The sequence below is a fragment of the Papio anubis genome, chromosome 4 (genome assembly GCF_008728515.1).
Source record: "Papio anubis isolate 15944 chromosome 4, Panubis1.0, whole genome shotgun sequence".
Taxonomy (NCBI): Eukaryota; Metazoa; Chordata; class Mammalia; order Primates; family Cercopithecidae; genus Papio; species Papio anubis.
The window spans coordinates 93,454,040-93,476,465 of NC_044979.1; the positions used below are offsets into that span (position 1 = coordinate 93,454,040).

At 41.3% G+C, this 22,426-nt stretch overlaps 1 protein-coding gene and 1 non-coding gene across 3 annotated transcripts in view; one reads left to right on the plus strand and one right to left on the minus strand.

Annotated features, from left to right (window-relative positions):
* The window catches only part of IGF2BP3 (insulin like growth factor 2 mRNA binding protein 3), a 154,347-nt gene that overhangs the window by 62,045 nt on the left and 69,876 nt on the right, over positions 1–22,426 (minus strand). The gene's annotated exons all lie outside the window — the stretch shown is intronic.
* Positions 19,223–19,293, plus strand: LOC116274789. Its single transcript, XR_004183563.1, has one exon. It is a non-coding gene; the product is annotated as a small nucleolar RNA SNORD65 (small nucleolar RNA).

The following is a 22,426-nucleotide window of genomic DNA, read 5'->3' on the forward strand; positions in this document are numbered from 1 at the left end:
AGAACAAAAAAAAAATAAAATCTTTGTGCTTCAAAGAACACTATCAAGAAAGTGCAAAGACACAGATAACAGGAGAAAATATTTGCAAATCATACATCTGATAAGGGACTTGTATCTAGAATATACAAAGAACTCTTACAACTCAACACTAAAAGGCCAAGTAACCCATTTTTTTATGCACAGAGGAAGTGAATAGACATTTCCTCAAAGAAGATATATAGATGACTAATAAGCGCATGAAACAATGCTCGACATCATTAGTCAGTAGGGTAACAGAAATCAAACTAAAATGACCTATCGCTTCACACTCACTAGGACAGCTATAATTGAAAAGACAAATAATAAGGATATAGGGAAACTGGAACCCTCAGACATTGTTGGTGGGAATGTAAAATGGTACAGCCTCTTTGGAAAACTGTCTGGTTGTTCTTCAAAAAGTTACCATATGATCCAGCAATTCCATTCCTGGGTATATACCCAAAGAACTGAAAATCTATGTTTACACAAAAACATGTACACCAATGTTCAGATTGGACATTCAATGGAAACAACCCAAATGTCCATCAACTGATGGATGGATAAACAGTAAGTGGTATATTCACACAATAATTATTACCCAGCCATAAAAAGGAATGAATTACCTACTAAAATCTGGCTGCACCTTGAAAATATTATGCTAAGTGAAGAAAGCCAGACATAAAAGGCCATATAGTGTATGATTCCATTTATATTAAATGTCAAATCTAGAGACTCAGAAAGTAGATTAGTGGTTTCTAGGGCCTGGGAGGAGACTGGAAGATAGGAGGGGCAAGTGACTGTTAATGGCTATAGGGTTACTTTTGGGAGTAATTAATATGTCTTAAGATTAGTGGTGATACTTTCAAACCTTTAGAATATAATAAAAACCACTGAATTGTATGCTTCAGAAAGGTGAATTTTATGACATCAAATATAGTTCGATTTTTTAAAAAATTAAAAATGTTAATTTAAAACAGGATATAAAATCATACATGCAAGACCCAACCATGTTGAAAAATGCCTAATCATTAAACTGAACTATTAGTCATGGAATAATGTTGCCACTGGGAGAAAGACTTTTTCTTTTCACTTTTCATATTTGCTACAAGGAGTATATAATTTGAGAATCAGAAAGAAAATGAAAACGAATATCAAATCTGAATTATATTGGCCTTTAGATGGTTTTTTTTAAAAATGCCAGGAAAATAGACATTTCTCTTTTTTTTTTATTTTTGAGACAGAGTCTTGCTTTATCGCCCAGGCTGGAGTGCAGTGGTGTGACCTTGGCTCACTGTAACCTCTGCCTCCCAGGTTCAAGCAATTCTCCTGCCTCAGCCTCCTAAGTAGCTGGGATTACAGGTGTGCACCACCATGCCAGGCTAATTTTTGCTTTTTTTTTTTTTGGGAGACAGAGTCTTGCTCTGTCGCCAGGCTGGAGTGCAGTGGCACGATCTCGGCTCACTGTAACCTCCGCCTCCCGCGTTCAAGCCATTCTCCTGCCTCAGCCTCCCGAGTAGCAAGGACTACAGGTGCATGCCACCATGCCCAGCTAATTTTTGTATTTTTAGTAGAGACAGGGTTTCACCATGTTGGCCAGGATGGTCTCAATCTCTTGACCTTGTGATCCACCCGCCTTGGCCTCCCAAAGTGCTGGAATTACAGGTGTGGGTCACTATGCCCGGCCTTCTAGTCTTAAGGCTCCCCTGGGAGAGTACTGGAGAAACACAATTGAATGAGCAGAGCCAAATGTATGAATTATTTGGAGACCAGGCAGAGGAAAAAAAGATGCTTACCACACCAACTCATTGCAGCATATTGAACACACTGCTAGGCAAGGTCAGAGTTCTATGCAAGACAGGGGACTAAGGGAGTCCCTCCCTCCATTAGCATTTGTTTCCTATGATTGACATGTGTTTCATAATAAGTTCAGCTGCTTCTGAACATTGGGCAGACAAATTATCAGAGTGTTACAAATGTCCTTGAAATTTTCTCCTTCTGAAATTTATTGGTGGGGTGGAGCAGGTAGTTCTACAAGGCAAACCAAGGTTTCCCCACACCCAGTGTTGCTCTGTCTCAGCTAGTGTGTATTCAAGATAAAGGTATTTTTTGATCCCAGCCATGTTCTCTTATATCTGCTGTACTCAAAAAACTGCTTAAGTCCATGAGTACTGCTTTTGGTCCAAAATTCTATTAATCCAACTATTCACTCAGATCCTATCCCTCAGATGTGATCCCACTTCATGTTGTTTAGAAAAGATTTGGGTACCAATTTGGATAGCACCTACTGCGAGTAAACTGGGACTGGAAGCAGGCATTCTCAAGTAATTTTAAAGGTTTCAATGAGTAACAGGGGTCCATTAATAATCAAGGAGAAGTTATGGTTAGCAGAAGACAGTTTAGTTAACTGCAAATCTTTTAGGAAATCAGTTCTATAAAACAGTAAATTGACCTCACAGAAGCTCTATTCACCAACCAAGTTCACCTGGAGTTTAAAGATATTACAAAACAAAATCTCGATTTTCTAGTCTTCAAACTGCTCCTCCTCATGTGCCTGCTTCTGTACTCAACAACAGGATTCCCAGAGTTGTGTCTGCAACTCGCCACTCCCAGTCCATACTTGGTTTGGAACCTATATGCTCTTATAGCTTGTATTTGGTCCCTACAAAATATACATCCATGCATTGGCTATACACGGGGCAATTCCATGCATCTCTTATTGTTAACAAGTGAAGTCAGGCCGGGCGCGGTGGCTCAACCCTGTAATCCCAGCACTTTGGGAGGCCGAGACGGGCGGATCACGAGGTCAGGAGATCGAGACCATCCTGGCTGACACGGTGAAACCCCGTCTCTACTAAAAAATACAAAAAATTAGCCGGGCGAGGTGGTGGGCGCCTGTAGTCCCAGCTACTCGGGAGGCTGAGGCAGGAGAATGGCGTGAACCCGGGAGGCGGAGCTTGCAGTGAGCTGAGATCCGGCCACTGCACTCCAGCCTGGGCGACAGAGCGAGACTCAGTCTCAAAAAAAAAAAAAAAAAAAAAAAAAAAAAAAAAAAAAAAAAAAAAAACAAGTGAAGTCTTACACAGGTGCATTTAAGAGGTCAAGCTGTGGTCAGCTAACTGGTGAGGGGTCGGGGATGCAGAGAACTTAAGTGTCAACTTCTAAGATGACTTGGTAAAGTTGTAACTTGGAAATGTCTTTAAATATAAAAAGACTATTTCAAAATTAATTTCCAGCCGTGAATATAAAACAATACCCACTGCACTGTGAATTTTGAGCTAAAAACCTTGGAAAATGCCCACCATGCCTCTTTTTTTTTTTTTTTTTTGAGATGGAGTCTCCCTCTGTCGCCCAGGCTGGAGTGCAGTGGTGAGATCTTGGCTCACTGCAAGCTCTGCCTCCCGGGTTCACACCATTCTCCTGCCTCAGCCTCCTGAGTAGATGGGACTACAAGTGCCTGCCACCACGCCCAGCTAATTTTTTGTATTTTTTAGTAGAGATGGGGTTTCACCGTGCTAGCCAGGATGGTCTTGATCTCCTGACCTCATGATCCGCCTGCCTCAGCCTCCCAAAGTGCTGGGATTACAGGTGTGAGCCACCGCGCCCGGCCTACTTCCCACCATGCCTCTTGGCTGATGAGTGGCATCCATGCAATTTAATATGGTTCGAGACTGCCATACATTACTCTCATCCACTCCCAACTGATTCCCTACTAACTACCTTTAAACTAGAACACACTATGTCTTCTTACTTCTAGGACACAATCCCTGATCACCCCAGTCTTGGTTAACTCCCTGTACTGGGATGAATAGCATCCTTTAAAAATTCACCAGTACCTGTGAATATAGCTCTAATCCAATTACTAATACGCTTTTAAGAGGGAAATTTGGACAGACACACACAGGGAGAACACAACGTGACCACAAAGGCAGAGACTGGGATGACGCAGCTACAAGCCAAGAACAGCAAAGATTGGGCACAAGCACCAAAGGCTAGGAGGAAGGCTTGCCAGCACCTGATAGCAGACTTCTGGTTTCCAGAACTTCGTTTCAAGTTTCCTAGTTTGTGGAAATTAGTTACAGCAGCCCTGATAAATTAATACACCTCTCTCTCATCCTCCATAGTAAGCACCCACCTCCAACCTAATCCAGGGGCTTGTCTTTACTTTGGAAGGCCATTCACTTGTCCATGTCTGAATTAGACTCTACTTCATGGCTATATCTAGAACAGGCCCTAGCACACAGCTGTAGACTTTAGGACTCCAACACAGCAATGGAGAATCCCTCCTCCCAGCAGTCTCTATATCCACACAGTAATCAGCCACCAAACACACTGGATTCTTCACACACATTATTCCACTTAGTCATCTGAACAACCTTCAAAGGCAGATATTAACCCTGTTTTCAAGATGCAAAAACTGAGTTTCAAAGAGGAAAGGCCACATGCCCAGTGGGACAGGAAATACATGAAGAGTCAGGATTTGAACCCACACTGTGTGACTATCAAAGTCAGTGCTCAATACGCTACACCTGTTTCTCAGAAAGTCACCAGCTTGTATGGAAAATGAGTCCTCAAAAGCTCTTCATACCAGCAAGCGCAGAAAGTTGATAAATGTTGAAGCTGGTTGATAGGTACATGAGGATTTATTATACACTTTCTACTTGTATATGCTTATATGTTCATTATAGTGATGGCTGATTTTAAAATTTTAACTTAAATTTAAATTTAAATTTTTTTTTTTTTTTTTAGATGGAGTCTCACTGTGTCACTCAGGCTGGAGTGCAGTGGCATGATCTCAGCTCACTGCAACCTCCGCCTCCCAGGTTCAAGCAATTCTCCTGCCTCAGCCTCCTGAGTAGCTGGGATTACAGACACATACCACCACACCCAGCTAATTTTTGTATTTTTAGTAGAGATGGGGTTTTGCCATGTTGGCAAGGTTGGTCTCGAACTCCAGACCTCAAATGATGCGCCCACTTCGGCCTCCCAAAGTGCTGGGATTACAGGCTTGAGCCACTGTACCCGGCTTTAAAACTTAATTTTTAACGTCAAAGTCCAAAGTTTAAAATTAACAATAATCACTGGGCAAAGATGTAACATTTACACTGTTCATTAAAACATCAGTATGTGACCTGGTGCAGTGACTCACACCTATAATCCCAGCACTTTGGGAGGCCGAGGCGGGAGAATCACTCAAGCTCAGGAGACCAGCCTGGGCAACATAGGAAGATCCCATTTTTACATAAAATACATTAGCCAAGTGTGGTGGTACACTTCTGTGGTCCCAGCTATTCAGGAGGCTGAGGTGGGAGGATCACTTGAGCCCAGGAGGTTGAGGCTGCAGTGAGCCATGGTTGCAGCATTGTACTCCTAGCCTGGGCAACAGAGACCCTGTTTTAAAAAAACAAAAACCAAAAAACTTCATTATGTAATGCACTACAGGTTATTATCTCAATACAACAAAACAGGTTGGCAGAATAGCAACTCCTGCATCTTTCAGAAAACACTGTAGTTTGAGTAAAATGAAATTTGATCTTACCAGGTTTATTTTTTTTCCAGGATAAAGTTTCCTAGGATTTCAACTGTATCATAAGAGAAATACTCTCTCATTGTTTAACATTTTATAGGCAGAAGCAGTAAAATTGCTAAAACCAAATTCAAGCACTACATCTGTTAGAATTTTAATCATGACCAAAAGTTCAGCTAAATACAAATTCACTTATATCACAATCAGTGTATCATCTGCCATCTCAGTAACTATCCTCCTACCATTACTTTTTATCCAATTGCTATGTGCCTTATGGTAAAACAAAAATGGCCTTGCCCATTAGTGACACCTCAGACAAGTAAGTATAAAGATCAAAATTCTAGAACCTCATAACAAACTCAATACTTAAGCAAGGCTGGGTGTGGTAGCTCATGCCTGTAAATCCCAGTGCTTTGAGAGGCCAATGCAGGGGTGGAGGGGTAAGGGAGGGTAGAGATTTGCTGGAGCCTAGGAGTTTGAGACCATCCTGGGCAATAAAGAAAAACCTAGCTCTCCCCCCCAACAAAAAAAAAATCAATCAATCAATCAATCAATCAATCAATCAGCTAGGTGCAGTGGCTTGCACCTACAGATGCAGCTTCTTGGGAGGCTGAGGCAAGAGGATCATTTGAGCCCAGGAAATAGAGGTGGCAGTGAGCTATGATGGCGCACTCCAGCCTGGGTGACAGAGCAAGACTCAATCTCAAAACAAACAAACAAACACACCTAAGTAAAGCCATGTGTAGAAACAATATAACTACATTGATTATTTTGATAAATTAGTCTTTAATACTAATTATTCAAATACAGTGAATAGTGATGGAAGTATAGAGCAAAAATCAGGACACGAAGGCTGATGGATTTAGATGTTTACATGCAGGCTAACAAGCAAGTATATGAATAACTTTTACAACTCAATAATAAAGACAAATAATCCATTAACAGATTGGAAAAATGTCTACTCAGATTATTTGTCTAAGAAGATATACTACAAAAGGTCAATAAACACATGAAAAGATGCTTGATATCATTAGTCATCAGGGAAATGCGAACGAAAACCACAAAAGGATACCACCACTTTACACCCAGTAGGCTATAATCAAAAAGTCCGATCATACCAAGTGTTTGCACAGAAAATGAAGAGATTAGAGCCATCTTACACTGCTGGCAAGAATGTAAAATGGTACAGTCACTTTGGATAACAGTCTGGCAACTTCTCAAAATGTTAAACATAACGTTACTATGTGACTCTGCAGTTGAACTCCTAGAAACAGACCCAAGAAAAATGAAAACACATGTTCACACAAGAAATTATACATTAATATACATAGAAGCATTACTACAGCCAAAAAGTGGAAACAACCAAAATGTCCATGAACTGACAAACAGATAAACAATATGTGGTATATTTATGCAGTGGAGTATTACTCAGCAATAAAAAGAATAAAGTCTGGATACAGGCAACAACATTGAAGAACCTTGTAAACACTTTCCTCAGTGAAGGAAGCCAGACACAAAAGACCACATATTATATGACTGCATTTATATGAAACGCCCAGAATAGGGAAATACAGAGAAAGATTAGCAGATGCTTAGGACTAAGTGGGGTGGGGTAATGGGGGTTCAGTGCGGGGGGGAAAGAACAGGAGAGTGATATCGGAAGGGTGCAGAATTTGAGGTGATAAAAATATTCTAAAATTAACTGTGGTAGTATGTATTTGTGAATATACTAAAAACCACTGAATTGTACACTTTAAATGGGTGAATTGTATGGTATATAAATTGTATCTCAAAGCAGTGTAAGAAAGCCTTATTTACAAGAATGAGACTGAAAACAATTTATACAACCCCAACAAAAGAAATAAATTAGTCTTTTCCAATTATGCAGCCCTTTAAAAAGAATGGCTATAAATGGATCTTTATAAAACACCTGGTAGGGCCTGAGCGAGGTGGTTCATACCTGTAATCCCAGCACTTTGGGAGGCAGAGGCAGGCACGTCATTTGAACCCAGGTGTTCAAGAACAGCCTGGGCAACATGGCAAAACCCCGTTTCTACAAAAAATACAAAAATTAGCTGGGTGTGGTGGTGCATGCCTGTGGTTCCACCTACTCAGGAGGCTGAGGTAGGAGGATCGCTTGAGCCTCAGAGGCAAAGGTTGTAGTGAGCCAAGATCACACCACTGTACTCCAGCCTGGGTGACAGAGTGAGACTCTATCTCAAAACAAAACAAAACAACCTACCTGGTAGGTTAGATGTATTAAATGAATTTTCTTTTTTTTAATTTTTATTTTTATTTATTTATTTATTTATTTTTTTTTTTTTTGAGACGGAGTCTCGCTCTGCCGCCCAGGCTGGAGTGCAGTGGCCAGATCTCGGCTCACTGCAAGCTCTGCCTCCCGGGTTCACGCCATTCTCCTGCCTCAGCCTCCTGAGTAGCTGGGACTACAGGCGCCCGCCACCTCGCCCGGCTAGTTTTTTGTATTTTTTAGTAGAGACGGGGTTTCACCGTGTCAGCCAGGATGGTCTCGATCTCCTGACCTTGTGATCCTCCCGTCTCGGCCTCCCAAAGTGCTGGGATTACAGGCTTGAGCCACCGCGCCCGGCCTTAAATGAATTTTCAACTTACAATATTTTCAATTTATAATGGGATTATCAGGACCATAACCCCTTATAAGTCGATAAGCCATCTGTAAAATCAAACATTAATGCCCTTCTTATAGAAATTAAATTTTGGCAGTAACCAAATAGTATCTGGGAGTTTCTCTTTATAGAAGTGTTTCAATTAATAAATGAAAGAATAATAGAATTGGAAAATGACCTTTTTGCCTCCCTTTATGAATAATGGAGCTTTCAAATCTATGGCTGCTAACATTACAAAAAGAGAAAACCAAGTATGTACTTCCTGACAGAAGTCTGTACTACCATCTATGAAGTATTCTTGCTTAAAGAAAAACAGGGGAGGTGGAGGGGAGGGAGAAAGAAAGTGAATCTGAATATGCCCAAACCTATTGTGGTTCTCAATCTTGGCAGCACAGTAGAATCACCTGGGGAGCTTAAAATACTGACGCCTGGATCCTAACACTAGAAATTCAAATTAGTATGAGAAATAGCCTGGACATTAGAATTTTTAAAATTTAAGGTTGAGATCACTACTCTAAATCTAACCATCAATTCACAAGAATCCAGAAGACTGAGGAACATGCACTATACTTCAAGGATGAAGTCAGTCAACCTAAACATGACAGGATAAAAGAGTTTCTTCAACTAATGGGGCGGGGGTTGGGGGGGAAGATAAAACAAGAAAGGAATGGGAACATAAAAGTCAAGAGACTTAAATCGACTAACTGCAAAATATAAACCTCACCTGGATTCCCCGTACCACCCACCTTTTTTTTTTTGGAAAGAGAGACAGGGTGTCGCTACATTGCCCAAAGTTGTCCCGCCTCAGCTCCCCAAAGTGCTGGGATTACAGGCGTGAGCCACCATGTCCAGTCTATTTGGATCCTAATACAATTTTTCAAATGTGAACCAACTAAGATATTTGAACAGACTTCATGGTTTATGAGAATTTTTTACATGTGATGATACTGATTTTTTTTTTAAACCCATATCTTTTAGAGATGCATGCTGAAATAATTTCTAATGAAATTACTTCTCTAAGATTTGTTTTAAATTATCTGATAGAGAGAGGTGGGATAGATATAGAGAAAATGAGATTGGCCTTAAGCTGGCAACTGAAGTTAGGGAATAGGTACACGGGGAGATTTATTATACTATTCTCTCTACATTTATAAATGCTTAAAAATTATCCATTTTATAATGTTTTTAAAATGTGAAACATTGGCCAGGCGTGCTGGCTCACGCCTCTAATTCCAGTGCTTTGGGAGGCCAAGGCAGATGGAGTGCTTGAGCCATTCTCTAATAAAAGTAACCAAAGCTCCTTAGACAAACAGCCATTTCAAGGACTGAAGCAGGAATTCTAGAAGATAATCCTGAAATATCTTGTAGTGCCAGAAAGTACGTACTCAAAAAGGAAAAACCAATCGCAACCAACCAACAAAAAACCACCACACACAGAAACACACAATGATGGAGTGACCAAAGGGACACAGGAGCCCCCAACAGCCAAAGCTGGAACATCAGAACAGCAAAATAGGTGAAGTAGTATTAGACTATAGCCCAGAGTACAAAATAAATGTCCACAAGCCAAATGACTGAATAAACAGGGAAGATTGAGCAGATCTCCATGGAGAGAATTCCAAATAATTTATGTAGACGGTCCACCCTCAAAGAGATAGAGCATAATTCTCCACTCCTTAAGTGTGGGCTGTGCAAAGTATTGGCAGGGAGGGGTGGTGGTGCAAACTACCATATACTATTTCATCCAGGTGATTAAGGTTAACATCAGTGGGCCGGGTGTGGTGGTTCACACCTATAATCCCAGCACTTAGGGAGGCCAAGGCAGGTGGATCACTTGAGGTCAGGAGTTTGAGACCAGCCTGGCCAATATGGTGAAACCCCATCTCTCCTGAAAATACAAAAATTATAAAGGCATGGTGGCAAGCACCTATAATCCCAGCTACTGGGGAGACTGAGGCAGGAGAATTGCTTGAACCTGGGAGGTGGAGGCTGCAGTGAGCCGAGATCACGTCACCGCACTCCTGCCTGGCCACAGAGCAAGACTCCGTCTCAAAAAAAAAAAAAAAAGAAAAAAAGAGAGAGAGAGAAAGAGAGAAAGAAAGGTTAACATCAACATCAGAGGTAAGTCATATTGACTGTATGTACCCTTGATATAATGAGAACGACATTTTATCTGAAGTCTTCCTCCTAGAAAGTCCATAAACCCAGTCTAGTAATGGGAAAAACTTCACACAAGTTCCAACTGAGGGTCATTCGACAAAATACCTGATCAATATTCCTGAAAACTGTCAAGATCATCAGTAAGAAGGAGAGTTTAAGAAACTGTCGCAGTCAGTCAAGAGAAGCCTAAGGAAAAATGACAATGAAACAGTATCCTAAACAGGATAATGGAACAGATAAAGGATATTAGGTAAGAACTAAGGAAATCTGAGTAACAATATGGAATGATATGGAATGTGGTTTATTATAAACCATGAAAAAATAATTTGGTTCTTTAATTGTGACAAATGTGCCACACTCAAGTATGATGTTAAAAACAGAGAAGACAGGGTCTAGGGTGTGTGGGAACTCTACACTATCTGTACTACTTCCCTATAAACCTATGGCTATTCTACAATTTGTTTCAAATTATCTGATTTAACTTATCTGATTTTAAAAAAGGAACAAAGCACTGATAACCTGCTACAGCACACATGAACACTGAGAGCATTATACTAGGCGAAAGAAGCCACTTGGTATGTGAATATCTCAATAAAGTTATTATAAACACACACACACACACACTCACACAATGAGATACTACACACCTATGGCAAGGATGCAGAGCCATTTCAGACTGGCTAAAAATTAAACCACCAAGTGTTGTCAAGGACTGGACCTGCTGGTGAGAACATAAAGTGGCACAACTAGTGTCACAAGTTTAGAATTTTTAAAAAACATAAAATATATGATCTAGTTATTCCACCCCTGTGTATTTATCTAAGAGAAATGAATATACCAGGAAGAAAAACTTTCTCCTTTATCAACTTAGGTTCAGTAATTGAGGGCCTGCAAATTCAACTGATAATGCACAGATGAAGAGGAGAAAAAAACCAAAACTTTTTCATATATGGAAGTGCACAAAAGCAGTACTCCAAACAGCTAAAAAAGGGAGTTTAAAAACCCAATTAACTGGGGGGAAAGGATACAGGAGAAAAGGCTTCTATGGGAAAATAAATGGATTTCAAGGGGAACAGGAGATACATTTTGTGGTAATGTTTGTTTATGCAGGTAAGAGTGGTCTTCTCCATTTTTTTTTTTCCACGCCAAGAACATTCCCCAAGAGGAGGCTGCTAAAAATCCCCGATTCCCAGAAGTTTCTGCCTTTAGTTAAATTAAGGAATTTCTGATTAGGCTTCTTTCTGCATCTGTTGAATCTCAAATGTCTTTAGTTTAAAATAATCTTCATACTATCTCTGGGGGTTACAAATAGGTCCTCACAAAAAGCAAACATCCATATAGAGACCTACGCATAAATGTTCATAGCACCTTTACTTGTAGTAAAAACTGGAAACAGCCCAAATGTTCATCAACAGGTAAACAAGTAAATTGTGGTATATCTATACAACAAACCACTACTCAGCGAAAGGGAATGAGCTATTGACTCATGCATCATAGGTAAATCTCAATGGTTTCACATGTGTATATGTATGTCAAAACTTATCAAAATGTTCACTTTAAAGATGTGTTTATGTCCATCATACCTCTTTTTTAAAAAATACCTACTAATTCAACGACTTAAGTTGTTACAAATCAGAACAAAAGTGAGAATTATTCCTTTTTTTTTTTTTTTTTTGAGATAGAGTCTCACTCTGTCACCTAGGCTGGAGTGCAGTGGCACTATCTCGGCACACCGCAACCTCCACCTCCCACGTTCAACTGATTCTCCTGCCTCAGCCTCCCGAGTAGCTGGGATTACAGGCACACGACACTACACCGCCTAATTTTTGTATTTTTTAGTAGAGAAGGGGTTTCACCATATTGGCCAGGCTGGTCTCAAACTCCTGACCTGGTGATCCACCTGCCTTGGCCTCCCAAAGTGCTGGGATTTACAGGGGTGAACCACCACACCCGGCTTACTCTCAATGTTTAATGTGTGAAGAGGCTTAAGGTTTAAGTGAGAAAAACAAAAGCAGGAAATTACATGCAATATATTCAGTACTTTTTTTTTTTTTTTTAAATTACAAGACTACACAGATGGGAAAAAGAAATTGGATGATAAATCTTTAATCAACACATTGTAACTGTTTGCCCAAAAAGTGTGAAGAATATCAGACATATACAGTTGGAGAAAAGAAGCCATGAATAGAACTGAGAGTCAAAAATAAATGGTCAGGCTGGGTGTGGTAGCTCACGATCATAATACCAGCACTTTGGGAGACCAAGTCAAGAGGATCCCTTGAAGCCAAGAGTTCAAGACCAGCCTGGGCAACATAGCGAGATCCCTTGTGTTAAAAAAAAAAATTTTTAGCTGGGCATGGTGGTATGCACCTGGGAGACTGAAGCAGGAAGATCACTTGAGCCTGGGAGGTCAAGGCTGCAGTGAGCCGTGATTGAGCCAGTACACTCCAGCCTGGGCAACACAGTGAGACCCTGTCTCTAAAATACACACATACCCACACACACACCACTTTGACTACTGGTTAAAGATATGCAAATATGCCAAGTGAAATGACGATGCTAGTTTTTGCAGACAAAATTGGCTAATATTTTGAATTATGTTAGCATGAAGCATGCTGGGAAGGATATGGAAAAACAATGTCTTGTCCATTAGTGGGGGAAAGTATAAAGAAGCATAGAATTTCTATAAAAGTTTTGGTAATACCCAATAGCCTAAAAATTCACTCTGATCTAATTCAATTTGTGTGTATACCTGCATAGAAGTATGAAAGGTAATATGCCAAGACATTTTTGAACTTTACTTTCCAAATTTTATTCAACGAGCCTGTATTACTTATAATGGGGAAGAAGTATATTTAAGTCATTCTTTAACAGAGGCTTCTGAAAAAAAAAAAATCAGTTTGAAACCAAAATACCAACTAAACAAGCGTAGATCTGTCCCTTCACTGACCAAGACAAGAATACAGATGAAGCTACTGAGCTACAGGGAAGCAAACAGTGCTGCTAGATTGGGGTAAACCACCACAGCTCTGTTAGGAGTAGCTGGTGGGAAGATTCAGACAGCAGGGCAACCCCACTCCAGGACCTCCTACTTGTACACATGAATGAAATCCCTCACATGCCAGTTAGAATTAAATACAAAACCCGTAACAGCACAACCACTTTTACCCCCTTTCCTCCCTCTTCACAGCTTATGTATAGGCAGCACAAGAATGCCAAGGCCACAACTGTACAGCACAAAACTTTCACTTTTGAAAAGATAGCCAAAAACTTCACAGTTGTTTCTGTCACCTTGGATTTGTTGTTGCTTTTTTTTTTTTTTTTGAGACGGAGTCTCGCTCTGTTGCCCCGGCTGGAGTGCAGTGGCATGATCTCAGCTCACTGCAACGTCTGCCTCCTGGGTTCAAGCAATTCTCTTGCCTCAGCCTCCCAAGTGGCTGGGATCACAGGCACCCGCCACCACGCCAGCTAATTTTTTGTATTTTTAGCAGAGACGGGGTTTAGCCATGTTAGCCAGGGTAGTCTTGAACTCCTGACCTCAAGTGATCAGCCCGCCTCGGCCTCCCAAAGTGCTGGGGTTATAGGCATGAGCCACTGCGTCCAGCTTTTTTTTTTTTTTTAAAGACAGATTCTTACTCTGTCACCCAGGCTGGAGTGCAGTGGCATGATCTTGGCTCACTGCAACCTCCACCACCCGGGTTCAAGCGATTCTTGTGCCTCAGCCTCCTGAGTAGCTGGGATTACAGGTGTGTGCCACCACATCCAGCTAATTTTTATATTTTTAGTACAGACAGGGTTTAGCCACGTTTGCTAGGCTGGACTCGAATTCCTGACCTCAAATGATCTGCCTGCCTTGGCCTCCCAAAGTGCTGGGATTACGGGCATGAGCCACTGTGCCCAGCCTTGTCATTGCCTTTTCAAATCTCAGTTGTATGGTCTGACATAGCCGTAACCCATCCATGACACTCTCACTTTCCAGGGGTGCAAGGACAGCTTTAACAGCTATAATGGGTTTAGACACTCAGACTTTCTGATCTATTCCTGGAAGCCAGTGCTGATTAATTTTTAACTTCTTTGGAACTGAGCCCCAAACAAAACATGAAACTGGGACTTATATTACAATGACTAAGGTACTACTACAGACATCTACTTAGAATCAAGTATCACCAAAGAAAGGCAGAATAACCTGAGAAATGTTTCATCCAAAAGATTGCAAATGAAAAAGTCTTTTTAAAATGATAAAAAGCACTGACCATTGTCTGTAGACAGACCCAGTACACACCCTAGTTGAATAAATTGTATCACAAAGGTAGAACAGCAAGATCAAAATGAGTAAGAACTTGGGGCAAGGAGAAGGAATGTTTCTCTTTTTACAAGTGAATGTTTATGAACCACCACTTTTAGTCCTTATTCTTCAATGCATTTAGTTCAAGAAACAATAAGTAAATTGCTAAGCATCTGAAACAAAATGAAAAATCGAACAACCCAGCAAGTCTCATTAATAGCTCTTCTAGAATATTAATGACATAGAAGATAATGCACCCAGATTAAAATGCACAATACTGGTGTCACCTGCTACACACCCTAACCAACACAGCTAACCTACAGAAATTATTTAAGGTAAGTAGTAAAGAAGGAAGAGGCTGCTCTTCCCTACATTCATGAATGTTGTAAACCGATGGCCAATACTGCCCACAGTATGGCAGATGGGGCCAAAATGAGGGCAGAACCATCAGTCCCTTCCTCACTAACCCTGATGAACCAAGACTTCCTCAAGCTTAGCTAAGCCTCAAATGAGAAAAGGCAACACTTTTTGCAAACATGTCAGAGTGCTGGATAGCACAAAGGCTGAGTTCAAGAAAAGGCTGATTCAGTAAGTAGTGCTGTCACAAATGGAAAACCATTTGGAGAAAAAAAAAAGACAAGGACAGTTAATCATCCCATGTATCGACAAAAATATACAACTATTAATGATAGTTACCCTCTGAATGGTAGGATTTTAAGTCCTTTTTTCTGTTTTCTAAAGTGAACACAAACACTTTTTTTTTTTTTTTTTTTTGGAGACAGGGTCTTGCTGCTCTGTCACACAGGCCATAGTATGATTACGGCTCACTGCAGCCTCAATCTCCCAGGCTCAAGGGATCCTCCACCTCAGCCTCCCAAGTAGCTGGGACTACAGACATGGGCCACCACGCCTGGCAAATTATTGTCCTTTTTTAAAGAGATGGGGTTTTATTATGTTGCCCAGGCTGATCTTGAACTCTTGGGCTCAAGAAATCCTCCCACCTTGGCCTCCCAAAGTGCTGTGATTACAGGCATGAGCCTCTGTGCCTGGCCAAAAACATTTCTAATTTTAAAAAATTAAAGTTTGAGTGGCATATAACTCCCAGTTGCTATAAGATAGCCACTGGTCAATTTCTTAGGAGTTCCTAAAGGACACTCTGATATCTGACTTCCTTAGGGGACACTCAGCAAGTCTCATTAGCTTCCTTGGAATTAACCCACCTTTGCTTCTGTGATAAAAGAGAACTTGGTTTCATCCAACTCAAGATGTCTTCTGCCCGCTGGAGTGGCCTTCCAGAAGGACCCTTTCCCTGCAGAACTGTGATCGCCTCACCAACGATCACTCAGAATGGTCCTTCACACTAGTACCAGGCAACGTGGTTAAATCAGACACCTCGTTCACAAAAGCCTCCGTCCCACACATACCTTGTAACATGTAAATCAATAATAAGTTATTATTAACAACTAAAAGCTAGTTCAATTGTAACCGACGATCATCTCACGCCTAAGGAATACGGGCATGTGATCTTCTATTCACTGAACAAATGTCAACAAATGTCAAGGACAGCTAAGATTCCACCCTGCAATAAGCACAGTTTAGACCTGTAGCGAGGACTATGTTCAGTTCTGAACCCTACTCTAAGGGACACGGAAACTGTGCCCCCAAAGGGAAACAGGCTGAGAGGGGCCAGTGGAGGGGAATCTGGGAGGGACAGACGAGTGGTCTGGAGAGTTTCTCAGACAGATGATGGACCATTTGAATGTGTTCTCTTCACACATTGGGAGAATTTTTATATTTTCAAAGGAGCTAAAACAAACATGGAGGTTGAAATGAACAGGCTCTCTAAAGATCATCTAACCTGAGGGTGCCAATCACGTTCATTTTGCATGCCAGCTGCAAACAACTGGTTGTGATGATCCACAGTTTGTGTGAGGAGGATTGTGGCCTAATCTAGGATAAGTGAGAAAAGTCTCTCCTTGAGAGTCCCTCCTGCCGTGGAAGGAAGGAGGCTGAACAAGTACCGTGGATTCCCAGCAGTGACCTTCGCCAGTGGCCTGGATACTGAAGAGGCCAGTCGAGTTATTAAAGGGTACACAAATCCACACATGCTTTCAATCAAGACTTTCTGATAAGGCGAATAAACAACAATTCCTACACTTGTGTATACCATAATCTTTCAGATAGGTATATGGGTTGTGTGATTTTAAAAAAACTTATTAGTGTTATAGGTTTCTAAAGGTAATCTAGTTCACACAACAAGGTCTTTCAGCTACAGACACACCTGCATGACTTAAAAAATCCCATTTTATCCCAAAATGATAAAGCTATTTATAATCAACAAGACTTTTTAAAATATCCACTTTGGGAGGCCAGTGCAAGCAGACTGCAAGAGCCCAGGAGTTGGAGACCAGCCTGAACAACATGGCAAAACCCTGTCTCTATAAAAAATACAAAATTTAGCCAGGTGTGGTGGCACGTACCTGTAGTCCCAGCTACTCGGGAAGCTGAGGTAGCAGAGTCGCTTGAGCCTGGACAGTCGAGGCTGCAGTGAGCTGTGATCATGCCACTGCACTCTAGCCTAGGTGACAGAGGGAGACCCTGTCTCCCCTGCCTCTACCCTCCCCCAAAACAACAACAACAAACCATGAGAGAAAAATAAGGCCAGGAAAAATTAAGATTGAAAATAAATTGATATGAAGTTAGTGGTGAAGTTAAATATTCTAAAAATATATAGTAGAGGTGACCCTTAAACTCAGTAGAAGACAACACCAAGGCAAACGCGGTCAGTGAGAAATTATGCAGGCTCCATCATGCGCTACAAAGCTGTCTCTAGTAGCCAAGGGGAGCATATAAGCAAAGATGCTCTTTTTAAACGTTAATTAAACAGCACGTCAGAATAAAATTCCTACCATACAAAAACAAAGCTGTGACAAAAGAAAGGTTTGCTCGTGTTTAGTTAAGCAAGAAAGAAATTAACACGATGAAGTCATGTCTTTCATGGGAAAGATATCATGTAAATTATCTGAAGTCAGAAATATTTGTTCAGCTGGGCAACTTCAAGCAGTGGTAAACAATACTGGATACTGCAAGTGCACAGAACATGCTCAGAATTGATGGGCATCAGATTTGCTGAGAAAGGAGAACATGAAGTAATGATGGGTGTAAGCTCAGAGGAGCTTAGCATTAATCCACCCTAATGAGGCTGGCATCTGGGGGCACAGCCTGCTCAATTTCACAGCCATAAGGAGCATCCCTCACTGATGCTTCTGACTTCTTTGTGACTCATTTTTTCAACACTAAATGTCTGAGGTTTTCCTTAACATTTTTTTAATAAGAAACTGAACTTCCCCCAAAATAGAAAGCTGAATATTATGATCAACTGCTATTAGAAAGCCTAACCAAAACAACCTGAACTATTTAAAACAAGTAACCAGATCAAGATAAAACACCTGCAACATACTTTCCAAAACATCTGATCCCTGCTAGTGAAGGGATCATAGCTGGCACCAAGATTTCCATTTGCCACCACCAAAAAATAAAAAATAACACAAAGAAACAACAAACAAAAACATTTTTTAAGAACTTCAGTGATTTCCGCATCAATAAAACTCAATGACCTGGGGCCAAGTGCAGTGGTTAACGCCTACAATCCTAGCCCTTTGGGAGGCTGAGGCAGGAGGATAGCTTGAGCCCAGGAATTTGAGACCAGCCTGGGCAATATGGCGAGACCCCATCTCTACCCCCTAAAAAAGAAAAAAATAATTAACTGAAAAACCAAGAGGCTGGGCACAGTAACTCACACCTGTAATCCTAGCACTTTGGTAGGCTGCAGCGGATGAATCACTTGAGGTCAGGAGTTCGTGACCCGCCTGGCCATAGTGGTGAAACCCTGTCTCTACTGAAAATGCAATAATTAGCTGGGCGTGGTGGCAGGTACCTGTACTCCCAGCTACTCGGGGGACTGAGGCAGGAGAACTGCTTGAACCTGGGAGGCAGAGGCTGCAGTGAGCCGAGATCACGCCTCTGCACTCCAGCCTGGGTGACAGAGGGAGACTCCATCTCAAAAAAAAAAACCAATAATAATAACAACAAAAATTACAAACCTCAGTGACCTGAAACAACAAATTTATATCCTATTTTCTTATACCCACCCCCCCCCCCCCACCCCTACACAAAAAAAATCCAGTGAGTTATTATTTTTTTAAACCGAATAACCCATTACAGAGTTGAAAAAATTCCCAACCAATACACGTTGAGTGAATCCTGACCAGCAAGTCCACACCAGCCATTGTTCTGGGTCTTTGATAACATGGGAGGACAGAGCCCTACCCACCTTAGCTTTGGTGGGGGAAATAAACACAAGTCAGAAGACAATTAAATATAAAGTGCTGGCTTGGGGATAGGGGGCAGGGAGGGGTACACACCTATAGGCCCAGAACTTTGGGAGGCAAAGAAGGGAGGATTGCTTTAGCCCAGGAAATTGATGCAGCAGTGAGCTATGATCTCACCACTGCACTGGACAACAGAGAAGACTCTGAGTTTTAAAATATGTATTTACACACTTACACACACACACACATAAAATGCTAAGTCAAATAATGAAATCACCCAAAATAGCTGGAATTACTGGCAGATCGTGTAGCAATAAACCTAGTTTTCTGAAGAAAAAAAACATATACACAAGAGAATGCAAGCCTACATGCTAAGTGCTACCACAGTGTTAAGTATGGGAGAAACACAGGAGAGATATCTAATCCAAGAGTGGCAGGAATGACGTCTAAATTGAGGGCTAAATAATTGGTGAGAATCAAGAAAGATGGAAAGGATCCAGAACAAAATAAGACTGTTGGGGGGGGAAAAAAAAAAGAGAGAGAGCAAATGGATTCTTGGCAAAGAAAACGTATGCAAAAAGCCGTGAAGCTAAGAGAAGGATGGGGTTGAGGAAGTAAAGTACTTCACAGTACTGGAGCACACAGCATGTGAATTTCAGCCAAAGGACAAATGCCTCCAAGAAAAGTCAATTCACAGTGCAGCAGGGCGAGGCACTTGTCTTATTTGCTGGTTCTCACACTGACCCTGAAAGGACTTTTTTTTGTTAATCCCATTTTCACAGATGGGAAAGGGACTCTGTATGATTGTCACTTTTACCCAAAGTCTCATAGCCAGAAGAAGTTGCCCTCAAAGTCTCTACCCCATCTTTCGACTATTCTGGGGCTTGAGGTTCAGACCCAGAAACCCCATACCTCTGCCTTATATTTTAATGAAAAGTGTGTCTTCAGGTTTATGTGGAGAATAACCAAGACCTCAGAAACATTTAGTGAAAACCAGAGCTAGGAGGAATCTGTTTTTTTGCGAGTCCAGAGAAGCAGACTTGGATAAGACATCAAAGTTGTCTTGTGCAGCAGATTCTCCTCCAGCACATAGTAGGCACTATGATAAATTCAAAAAGGCTTCTAAGAAGAGGCAGAAGCAAGGACAGGGAAGGAGCTCAGCTCCACAGCTCAGGGAGGGTGACAGAATGGCCTAAGGCCCAGGAGAGCACCGTGTAGTCAACTGCCAGGGTCAAGCCTGAGACAGGAGCTATGAACTAGCACCGTCTGGGCTCTGATGTTGAACTGCTGCCATTTCCTCTCAGGTCTCAAAAGGCACCAGCTACTAACTGGCCTTATACCAATACATGCCTCCTTCTATCTTGTCATCTCATAATAGGAATGCTGCATCCCCTACGTGAAATGATAAAATGTATTCTGCATAGAAATCCCTCTAGGTACTGAAGAACTTTATCTTAATGTATTTCACCACTGAGTATTTATATTCCCCACTCTCAAGGTTGTGGTCCTATAACCATTTATTTGACACTTGAGTGCTGACTACACTGGTGGTAAATTGAATAATGGTCCCAAATATATCTACCTCCTAATGCTTAAAATCTACGAATGGCACCTTATATGGCAAAAGGGACATTACAGGTATAATTAAGTATCTTGAGGTGGAGATATTATATGGGATTACCTGGGTGAGCCTGATGTAATCATGGATCCTTGCAAAAGGGGCAAGAGAGGACGGAAAGTCAGAGAGAAGGCAATATGAGGACAGAAGCAGAGGCTGAAGTGGTATACTTTGAAAGAGGAAACCATGAAAGCCAAGGACCACAGCCAGGCACTAGGTCCTGGGAAAGGCAAGCAAATGGATTCTCCCCTAAGACTTCCAGAGGGAGCCAGTTCTCATGACAACCTTGACTTTAACCCACTGAGACTGATTTCAGACTCCTGGCTTCTAAAACAAAAATTAATTTCTGCTGCTTTAAACCACCAAGTTTGTGATTAATTTGTTACAGCAGCATAGGAAACTAATATACCTATTCTTATTTTATGTTAGCAGGTAAATTTTCTATACCACCAGTCATATTAAATTGCTCTAAAAGAATCTACCTCTCCTCCACCTAAAAAAGGGAAGCAATATTGATCAATAAAACAAAAGCAGAATGTTGACTATTATTAAGGTCAGCAGATGGGGGGTTCAGTATACTATTTTCTCAATGTGTTTATGTTTGAAAACTCCCAAAGTACAGGGTTTAAAAAGTCACTTTAAAATTCCTAAGGAAGAAATCACATTTCTACACCATCTCCCACTGAGCCGTATGAGCCAGTTTTTTTTCCCCCAACACTGGAACAAGTTGTCATATCTTTAGTTCAATGCCACACCAGGTCCTTGGTTAGTAGATAAGGGACACATGTTGTAAAAAGTGTGCATCCTTAAACATGTTTTCTAAGCAGTACATCTGAGAGGCACACAGGAGCTGAGCACCTAAAGTAACATTTGTGTTTCCCCTATCTTGTTTCTCCGGATAGTAAATCATGTATTAAAAAGAGTTCTCCAAAGTATTATATTACTTTTTGCTGATCACAAATAGGCAAATGCATCTAACATGATCTGATTTCTAATGCAATTCAACTCTGTGAAAGTCTAACACAAAATATTAGGTTGGTACAAAAGTAAATGGAGTTTTTGCCATTAAAAGTAGTATCTCTAAGCTATATAATAAGCAGGTGGTTTTGAACTGAGAGAGCCACAGCTGATCTTGTCCTGCTCCTCCAGGGTAACATTTTGAGGACAATGCTATCAGACGTTCTTCATAGCCTAAGTACTGTCTGCCACACCAACACTGCAACCAAAAGGGGCCATTCTAAGGCTGACCCAGCCTCAGAAAGCAAAGCACGTGATAAGATCACATCCTTCAATCTAATCTGGCTGTACTTGTTACACCCACTGAAAATTAAGAAATACCTAGATGCCCAAGAATTTCCATTTCACACAAGAACAACTTCAAAAGCCACCTCATGACTGAGCATGGATCCAACCATAAATACTTACACAAGCACGCACCAAAGCCAACCATATGCATCGCAGCATAATGACTGTGTGTAAAATGAGTCAGCTGGAGGAGCAGAAGTATTTAAGATGCTGTCAAAACCCTACTTTTTTGAGATGGAGCCTCACTCTGTCGCTTAGGCTTGAGTGCAGAGGCACGATCTTGGCCCACTGCAATATCTGCCTCCTGGGTTCAAGTAATTCATGTGCCTCAGCCTCCCGAGTAGCTGGGATTACAAGCATGTGCTACCACACAAGGCTAATTGTTGTATTTTTAGTAGAGACAGGGGTTTCACCATGTTGCCCAGGTTGGTCTCAAACTCCTGACCTCAAGTGACCCGCCTGCCTCAGCCTCCCAAAGTGCTGGAATTACAGGCATGAGCCACCGCGCCCAGCCCAAAACCCTGATTGTTAAACCATGATTGA